Source organism: Halichoerus grypus, chromosome 8 (genome assembly GCF_964656455.1).
Source record: "Halichoerus grypus chromosome 8, mHalGry1.hap1.1, whole genome shotgun sequence".
Lineage (NCBI taxonomy): Eukaryota > Metazoa > Chordata > Mammalia > Carnivora > Phocidae > Halichoerus > Halichoerus grypus.
This window is the reverse complement of record NC_135719.1, coordinates 69,093,582-69,103,960: the sequence shown is the minus strand read 5'-3', so window position 1 is coordinate 69,103,960 and position 10,379 is coordinate 69,093,582. Positions and strand designations below refer to the sequence as shown.

General features: G+C 37.8%; 1 long non-coding RNA gene across 1 annotated transcript; it reads left to right on the top strand.

Moving 5' to 3' along the window:
- Positions 1 to 1,664: 1,664 nt before the first annotated feature.
- Positions 1,665 to 5,813, top strand: LOC144382896 (uncharacterized). The gene is made up of 2 exons (XR_013450484.1): positions 1,665 to 2,102; positions 5,656 to 5,813. It is a non-coding gene; the product is annotated as an uncharacterized LOC144382896 (long non-coding RNA).
- Positions 5,814 to 10,379: the final 4,566 nt, after the last annotated feature.

The window sequence follows — 10,379 nt, the reverse complement described above, 5'->3', positions numbered from 1 at the left end:
GGATCTACTCATCTTTTTTTTTTCTTTTTTTTTTAAAGATTTTATTTATTTATTTGAGAGAGAGAATGAGATAGAGAGAGCATGAGAGGGGGGAGGGTCAGAGGGAGAAGCAGGCTCCCTGTTCAGCAGGGAGCCCGATGCGGGACTCGATCTCGGGACTCCAGGATCATGACCTGAGCCAAAGGCAGTCGCTTAACCAACTGAGCCACCCAGGCGCCCGATCTACTCATCTTGTAGCTTCCCAAGACAACCCTCTTAAAGTTCCCTTGCTTATTAAATCTGCCACCTACCAACTTGGAGGAGCCAGCCTCTTTCTTCAGTCTCATCCTGCCCAATAAATACAGGGGCCAATTTTAAGTTGCACCTGGAAAACTCCTGAGGAGTTTGTGAACCAACACTAAGAGGTACATGAGATGTGTAAACTCATTTCCAGCATAATAATGATGCCATTCTGGGGCTCCTGGGTGGCTCAGTCAGTTAAGCATCCGACTCAATTTTGGCTTAGGTCATGATCTCAGGGTTGTGAGATCGAGCCCCGCATCAGGCTCTGCGCTGGCCATGGAGACTGCTTAAGATTCTCTCTCTCCCACTCCCTCTGCCCCTCCCCACCACCTCCTCTCAAAAAAAAAAAAAAAAGTCACTGTGAAAAATATTCTGGAGGAATTGAGATGCTGCCTGGTTTTTCTAGCGTTTTTCTTATTTTGCTCCTTCCTTTGATCTATGACTATATGTTCTTTCTAACTTCTTAAATATGAGTCTCAATTTCCTTTTATCTATATGGAGATAACAGTGCCTACTTCATGGATTCTTGGGAAGATTAAATAAGATAATACATGAAAAACCGTTCCTAGTACATAGTAATAAGTGAAAGTCCTTGCTGTTATTAGTTTTAACCAAAGTAGAGTAGATGACTTTGGTAACTCCCATTTCCCTTTCCAGGCTATTCTTTTTATTCCTTCAGACACTGAATTAAACAAGCAAGAATTGGATATAGAACTTAGCTAAAGAGGCCTTTCTGGATTCCCTGAAATTTCATTCTTTTTATTCAGTCTCATTCTTTTGGATGTGGCTGTCCAGTTTTCCCAACACCATTTATTGAAGATACTGTCCTTTCCTTGTTATATATTCTTGGTTCCATACAGTAATAGACTACATATGCATGGGTTTATTTCTGGGCTCTTTATACTCATGTGTCTTTTTATGCCAATACCATACAGTTTGGATTACTCTAACTGTAATACAGTTTGAAATTAGGGAGTGTGATTCCTCCAGCTTTGTTCTTTCTCAAGATTGCCTTGGCTATTCAGTGCCTTTTGTGGTTCCATATACATTTTAGAATTATTTCTTCTTTATCTGAAAAATACCATTGGAATTTTGATAGGGGTGGCATTGAATCTATAGATTACTTTGGGCAGTATGAACATTTTGACAATATTAATTCTTCAATCCATGAACACAATATCTTTCCATTTATTTGTGTCTTTGTCAATCTCTTTTATTAATGTCTTGTAGTTTTCAATTTCAAGTCTTTCATCTCGTTGGTTAAATATATTCCTAGGCATTTTATTCTTTTTGTAATTGTAAATGGGATTGCTTTCTTAATTTCTCTGATAATTCATTATTTTTAAAAAATTATTTATTTATTTGACAGAGAGACAGCAGGAGAGGGAACACAGCTGGGGGAGTGGGAGAGGGAGAAGTAGGTTCCCTGATAAGCAGGGAGCCTGACACAGGGCTCAATCCCAGGACCCCGGGATCATGACCTGAGCCGAAGGAAGACGCTTAATGACTGAGCCACCCAGGTGCCCCTCTGATAGTTCATTATTAATGTTTAGAAATGCAACAGGTTTTTGTAAATTGATTTTATATCCTGCAACATTACTGAATTTTTTTATTCTAATAGTTTTTTTTGTAGAATCTTTAAGGTTTTCTTTTTTCTTTTTAGATTTTATTCCTTTATTTAACAGAAAGCAAGAGAAAGCACAGGCAGCAGAAGGAGAGGGAGAAACAGGTTCCCCACTGAGCAGGGATCCTGATGAGGGGCTCGATCCCAGGACCTGGGGATCATGACCTGAGCTGAAGGCAGACGCTGAGCCACCCAGGTGCCCCTCTTTAGTGTTTTTTATATATAATATGTCATCTGCAAGTAGTGACAGTTTTACTTCTTCCTTTCCAATTTGGATGCATTTTATTTCTTTTTCTTGCCTAATTGCTATGGCTATGACTTCCAAAACCATGCTGAGTGAAAGTGACAAGAGTGGGCATCCTTTCCTTGTTCTCTATCTTAGAGGAAAAGTTTTTAGCTTTTTATTATTGAATATGATGTAATCTGTGGGCTTGTCATTTATGCCCTTTATTATGTTGAGGTGCATTCCTTCTATACCTTTCTATATTATGTTGAGACTTTTTATCATAAATAGATGTTGAATTTCGTCATATGCTTTTCCTGCATCAACTGAGATGATCATATGATTTTAATCATTGATTGATTTGCAGATGTTGAACCATCCTTGCATCCCTGGAATAAATCCCATTTGATCATGGGGTATGATCCTTTTAATATATTGTTAAATTTGGTTTGCTAATATTTTGTTGCAGGTTTTTGAATGTATATTCATCAGAGATATTGGCTTGTAATTTGGAATTCTTGCCTGGTTTTGGTATTAGGATAATGCTGGCTTAGTAAAATGAGTTTGGGATTTTTCCCTCTTCTATTTTTTGGAAGTTTAAGAAGGATTGGTATTAATTCTTTGAATGTTTGGTAGAATTCACCAGTGAAGCTGTTGGGTCCTGACCTTTTATTTGTTGGAAGGTTTTGTTTGTTTGTTTTTAAGTTTTGTTTATTTAGGTAATCTCTACACCCCATGTGGGGCTCAAACTCACCACCGGGAGATTAGGAGTCACATATTCCTCCAACTGAGTCAGCCAGGCACCCCTGGAAGGTTTTTTATTTACACATTCAATCTCCTTACTAGTAATTATTCTGTTCACATTTTCTGTTTCTTCATGATTCAGTCTTAGTAGTTTGTATGTTTCTAGGAATTTATCTTATCTTCAAGGTTGTCAAATTTGTTGGCATATAATTGTTCGTAGTAATCTCTTTTTTTAAAGATTTTATTTATTTGAGAGAGAGGGACAGAGAATGAGAGAGAGAACGAGCATGAGAGGTGGGGAAGGGCAGAGGGAGAAGCAGGCTCCCTACTAAGCAGGGAGCCCAATGTGGGGCTTGATTCCAGGACCCTGAGATCATGACCTGTGCTGAAGGCAGACGCTTAACCAGCTGAGGCACCCAGGGACCCCTGTTCACAGTAGTATCTTACTATCCTTTGTAGTTCTGTGTTATCAGTTGTAATGTCTCTTCTTTCATTTCTGATTTTGTTTGACTCCTCTCTTTATCTTTGTGAGTCCGGCTAAAGGTTTGTTAGTTTTTTGGGTTTTTTTAAAGTTGTTATTTTTAAGTAATCTCTATACTCAACATGGGGCTCGAACTCACAACCCCAAGATCAAGAGTTGCATGCTCCACCTACTGAGCCAGCCAGGCACCCTAAGGTTTGTCAGTTTTGTTTAGCTTTTCAAAGAACCAGCTCTTAGTTTCATTGATCTTTTCTATTGTCTTTTTAGTCTCTATTTTATTTATTTCTGCTCTGATCTTTGTTATTGCCTTCCTTTTACTAACTTTGGGCTTTGTCCTTTTTTTCCCTAGTTCTTTGAGATAGGAGGTTACATTATTTATTTGAGATTTTCTTTGTTTCTTGCAATAGGCATTTATTTCTATGAACTTCCCTCTTACGACTGCTTTGCTACATCCCATAAATTTTGGTATGTTGTGTTTCCATTTTCATTTGTCTCATGGTATTTTTTTTCTCTTTTGATTTCTTTCTTTGACTCACTGGTTGTTCAGTAGCATGTTGTTTCATCTCCACACACTTGTGAGTTTCCAGTTTTCTTCTTGTTTGATTTTTAGTTTCAGAATATTGTGGTTGGAGGGGCGCCTGGGTGGCTCAGTCGTTAAGCGTCTGCCTTCAGCTCAGGTCATGATCCCAGGGTCCTGGGATCGAGTCCTGTGTCGGGCTTCCTGCTCAGCAGAGAGTCTGCTTCTCCCTCTCCCTCTGCCCCTGCTTGTGTTCCTGCTCTTGCTGTCTCTCTCTCTTAAATAAATAAATAAAATCTTAAAAAAAAAAAAAAGAATGTTGTGGCTGGAAACATTGCTTGATACCTTCTTAAATTTATTAAGACTTGTTTTTTGGCCTAGGATAAACTAATATAATGTATGTCAATTTTACCTCAATTAAAAAAATTTTTAAATAAAAAATAATAAATAATAGAGACATAAAAGGAACCAGAAATCCTTGAAGAAATGGCTGATATCACATTTCGAGTAGGAAATGTTCAAAATGAACTTGGAACTTCTTGTCATATCAGAAATAAAGGAAGCTATCAAAGACTACTGGAGCTGAGTCAGAATTCAGTGACGTCCCCACTGGCCAAAGTTGGGATGATTTGGTTATCAATAATAGTAAGTACAATAGGCTGAAGCAAATCATAAATGCTTAAATCCATGAATTTATAATAATATTAAAAAAACAACTCATTAATCACCTTTGGGAAGTGCTAGGGAACCAACTTATTTTAACAACTGGTAATTGAAACAATCAAGCATTTGTCCTGCCTTTGCAATGTAAACTGTACCTCAGAATAACCAAATAGTTGATGAGGAAAAGTTACTCTGTGTAGAAGTATTTCAACTCATAAATGAAAAATGATAGGGGCACCTGGCTGGCTCAGTCGGTAGAGCATGCGACTCTTGATCTCAGGGTTGTGAGTTCAAGCCCCATGTTGGGTGTAGAGATTACTTAAAAATAAAATCTTTTAAAGAAATAAAATAGATGAAGAATGATAAAATTAGAATATCATCACTTTGCAATCCTGTGACATTGTGATTTATAAAAAGAAATATGTATAATGGTCTTCACCCCATTTCTGGCATAGAACTCCTAAAACCCTTGGAATTTTCTAAGTGATGAGACTGTTAAAGATGTTACTTGTTTTAGTAATGAGGTGACTTTTTGACCCCACCTAGGGATGGGGGCTGGTTGCCAGGAGAACCAACCATGTGAACAGAGGGTTGGAACTTTCTCACCTCCCTGAACTCTGGGAAGGAAGGAAGGCTGGTTGAATCGATTAGCAACAGTCAATTATTTAATCAATCATGTAATGATTGTAATGAAGGCTTCATAAAACCCCAAGAGGAAGGAAGGAAGGAAGGAAGGAAGGAAGGAAGGAAGGAAGGAAGGAAGGAAAGAAGGAAGACAGAGAGAGAGAGAAAGAAAGAAAGCGAAAGAAAGAAAGAAAGCAAGAAAGAAAGCAAGAAAGCAAGAAAGAAAGCAAGAAAGAAAGCAAGAAAGAAAGAAAGCAAGAAAGAAAGCAAGAAAGAAAGCAAGAAAGAAAGAAAGCAAGAAAGAAAGCAAGAAAGAAAGCAAGCAAGCAAGCAAGAAAGAAAGAAAGAAAGCAAGAAAGCAAGAAAACAAGAAAGCAAGCAAGAAAGCAAGCAAGAAAGCAAGCAAGCAAGCAAGAAAGAAAGAAAGAAAGAAAGAAAGAAAGAAAGAAAGAAAGAAAGAAAGAAAGATGCTAAGAGAATAAATTTTTCTTCCCCAGACTGGGAAACCAGAACACTTCCATGTGCCACCATGTTGGGTCCTGAACTTCATGAAGACAGAAGCTCCTTTGGGACCTCACCCTGTGTATGTCTTCATCTGGCTGTTGATTTGTATCCTTTAGTTTCTCTGTAATAAACTAATAATCTAGTGAGTAAATGGGTTTCCTGAATTTTGTGAACTTTTCTAGCAAATTAGTTGAACCCAAGAAGGGGCTCATGGGAGCTTTTGGCCTATGACCAGTTATGACAGAAGTACAGGTAACAACCTAGATTTTTTGACTGGCATCTGAAGGCCACTCTAGGAAATTAATTGAATAGAGGAGGAGTTTGTGGGTACCTCCACTCTGTAGCCAGTGGGTCTGAAGCACAGGTAACAACGTCGGTTTGTGATTGGCATTGGAAGTGGAAGACAGTCCAATGGGACTGAGCCCTTAACCTTTGGAATCTGATGCTATCTCTGGGTAGGTAGTATCAGAATTGAATTGAATTGTAGGACATCCAGCTAATGTTGGAGAATTGCTTGGTGGTATGGGGATCCACACCACCCCTCCACACACCTTCAAACCCCTAATGAATTGATGACCCAGTGAGCTCAGAGGATAATCATTAGTGGCTGCAAATAGCACAAAAAGAAAGACAGGTGTTGATTGATTTGATCAAGTTCTGGATTGAACTACCAATTACAGAAAATACAGAGGATAGAAAAATACTTGAATATCACCACAGGGATCAATTTGCAAAATATAGTCTGTGGGAAATCTACAGGAAAATGGCCTGTTTTTATGTTTTGGGTTTTTTAAAATAAATTTATGCCAGGGAGAGAAAGAGAGGAACAAGGAAGCTACTGAATTATGCACCATCAAAAGGAATGAAATCTTGCCATTTGTAACGACGTGGATGGAACTGGAGGGTATTATGCTGAGCGAAATAAGTCAATCAGAGAAAGACATGTATCATATGATCTCACTGATATGCGGAATTCTTAATCTCAGGAAACAAACTGAGGGTTGCTGGAGTGGTGGGGGGTGGGAGGGATGGGGTGGCTGGGTGATAGACATTGGGGAGGGTATGTGCTATGGTGAGTGCTGTGAATTGTGTAAGACTGTTGAATCACAGACCTGTACCTCTGAAACAAATAATACATTATATGTTAAAAGAAAGAAGATAGTAGGAAGGGAAAAATGAAGGGGGAGAAATCGGAGGGGGAGACGAACCATGAGAGGCTATGGACTCTGAGAAACAAACTGAGGGTTGTAGAGGGGAGGGGGTTGGGGGGGATGGGTTAGCCTGGTGATGGGTATTAAAGAGGGCACGTATTGAATGGAGCACTGGGTGTTATACGCAAACAATGAATCATGGAACACTACATCAAAAACTAATGATGTAATGTATGGTGATTAACATAACATAATAAAATAAAAAAAGAAAAAGAAAAAAAAAGAGTGAAAGACATATCAACCCAATTTATCTGGATCCTGATTTAAACAGATTGTTTAAAAAAAAGAAACAACAGCTTTATGAGACAATAAGGGAAATTTGAACTCTGAATATTTATGGTATTAAGGAACTAATATTCTTGGTTGTGATAATAGTATTATGGTTATGTTAAAAAGGAGTCCTTATTTTTTAAAAACCCATATTGAAATATTTATGAGTATATACAGTTTTGAAAATACAGAATATTGTTGTGCCAACCTCTCCAACCTGAAAATAGAAATATATTAACACAGCAATACTTTTTATCCAGCTTTATTGAGATACAATTCATATTTAACTGTGTAAGTTAAGGGTATACAACACGATTATTTCTTACATGTATATATTGTGAAGTGATTACCACAATAAGATTGGTTAATATATTCATCACCTCATATAATTACTATTTTTTTGTTGTGGTGGTGGTAAGAAGACTTAAGATTTATTCTCTTAGCATCTTTCTTTCTTTCTCTCTCTTTCTGTTTCTCTCCCTTCCTCCCTCCCCTCGCTTCTTTCTTTCTTTCTTTCTTTTCTTTCTTTCTTTCTTTCTTTCTTTCTTTCTTTCTTTCTTTCTTTCTTTCTTTCTTTCTTTCTTTCTTTCTTTTCTTTCTTTCTTTCTTTCTTTCTTTCTTTCTTTCTTTCTTTCTTTCTTTCTTTCTTTCTTTCTTTCTTTCTTTCTTTCTTTCTTTCTTTCTTTCTTTCTTTCTTTCTTTCTTTCTTTCTTTCTTTCTTTCTTTCTTTCTTTCTTTCTTTCTTTCTTTCTTTCTTTCTTTCTTTCTTTCTTTCTTTCTTTCTTTCTTTCTTTCTTTCTTTCTTTCTTTCTTTCTTTCTTTCTTTCTTTCTTTCTTTCTTTCTTTCTTTCTTTCTTTCTTTCTTTCTTTCTTTCTTTCTTTCTTTCTTTCTTTCTTTCTTTCTTTCTTTCTTTCTTTCTTTCTTTCTTTCTTTCTTTCTTTCTTTCTTTCTTTCTTTCTTTCTTTCTTTCTTTCTTTCTTTCTTTCTTTCTTTCTTTCTTTCTTTCTTTCTTTCTTTCTTTCTTTCTTTCTCTCTCATAATCTCCACACCCAGCATGGAGCTGGAACTCACAACCTTGAGATCAAGAGTCACATGCTTTACGGACTGAACCAACCAGGTGCCCCTCTTAACAACTTTCAAGTATACAATACAGTATTGTTAACATTAGCTCCCTAGAACTTATACCTGGAAGTTTGTATCCCTTGACCAACATATTCTCATTTTCTCCACCCCAGCCCTGGAACCACCGATCTAGTCTCTGTTTTTATGAGTTTTGTTTTTTAAGATTCCACATATAAGTGAGATCATACAGGTTTTATCTTTTCTGTCTGAACTTATTTCACTTAGTATAATGCCATCCATGTTGTCACAAATGGTAGGATTTCTTTTCTTTTAATGTCTAATACTCCATTATACACACACACATTCACCACATTTTCTTTATCCATATTTTGATGGACAGATTGTTTCCATGTCTTGGCTAATGTGAATAATGCTGCAGTGAACATGGGAATGAGGATATATTTTTGAGATAGTGATTTCATTTCCTTTGGATACATACCTAGAAGTGGGATTGCTGGATCATAAGGTAATTCCATATTTAATTTTTTGAAGATCCTCTATACTGTTTTCCCTAGTAGTGATTTTTTTCACTGCAAGGCACAGTGAGTAGAGAAGCCATTCATAAGACTAGGGTTCCAGGTGAATCTGAATAGTAAACCAGCTGTTCTAATACTCTAGGGTAAGAATACTTTCAAATGGGAGAGGGGAGACTGGAAAGGTAAACTGGGAACATGCCTGACACACATTAAAGGCACCACCATGAATCTAGCACTATCACTGGAGTACTAAAATAACCTCCTGACTGGTCTCTCTTGGGCTTTCATCCTTCTCCATTTCTCAATTTAGTCTCAAAATGGCAGTCAATGAGATCCTTTGAAGATATAAATCACATAATTTTGCTTTCTCCTTAAAATTTTCCAATAGTTTTCCAATTCACCTAGAATAAAATCCAAAGACTTTATGGTGGCTTCCTGTTACCTCTATGACTCCCTCTTCCTCTGTCACTTCATTCTATCCCCCCTGAATTTCTTGTTGTTTTTCTAATATTCCAGACTGTCTCCAAGTTCAGGGCCCTTACACTGGCCTGTTCCCTGTGTCTGGAATTGTCCTTCCAGATTACCGCAGGAGTCTTTCTTTCACATCCTTCAGATTTTTCTTGTGTCACTTTCTCAGCAAAGACTAACCTGGCCATATTTAAAATTTCAACACCCTCTCTACTCACTTTCTATCCCTTCTTCTGCTTTATTTTTTCTCCTTAGCTTATCTGCTATACATACTACTCAAATTGTTTTGCTTATTCTCAATTTCTCTCACCAAGCTCCATGAGGTCAGAGGTTTGCCTGTTTTCTTCACTGCTTATGTCCCTCCTGCTTAGAACAAAGTCTGTCATAAGGGGTGCTTACTTAAAAAATATTTATTAAATAAATGAATACCTGCACAGCTCCCTCCCTCACTTTCTTCAAATCTAGTCAAGTGTCACGGTATCAGTGAGGCCTTTCCTGAAGATCCTATATAAAATAAGCACCTTTCCCTCTATATAACCCCAAAACCATTGCTGTATCTTACCCTGCTTAAAAAAAATTGCAGTCAGCACCACTTGACAAATTATACATATTTTTTTAATTCTTTTTTTAAAGATTTTATTTATTTATTTGAGAGAGAGAGAAAGCACGAGAGGGGGGAGGTTCAGAGGGAGAAGCAGACTCCCCGCGGAGCTGGGAGCCCTGATGCAGGGGTCCCGGGACTCCAGGACCATGACCTGAGCCGAAGGCAGTAGCTTAACCAACTGAACCACCCAGAAGCCCCAAATTATACATATTTTTAAAGATTTTATTTATTTATTTGCCAGAGAGAAAGAGAGAGAGAGCACAAGCAGGGGGAGCAGCAGGCAGAGGGAGAAGCAGGCTCCCCGCTGAACAAAGAGCCCAATGCTGGACTGGATCACGGGACCCAGGGATCATGACCTGAGCTGAAGGCAGCTGCCCAACCGAGTAACCCAGGCATCCTGACATATTATATATTTATTGTCTCTTTTCCCTTCCTGGTAGATTCTAATTTCCACGAAGACTTGGACTGTGTCCTCAAGAACCTTAAAACAGCACTTGACTCTTGGTAGATAACTCAAGATTATTTCTTGGAAGAACTAATGAACCATTTCTGTCTGACAGCGTTC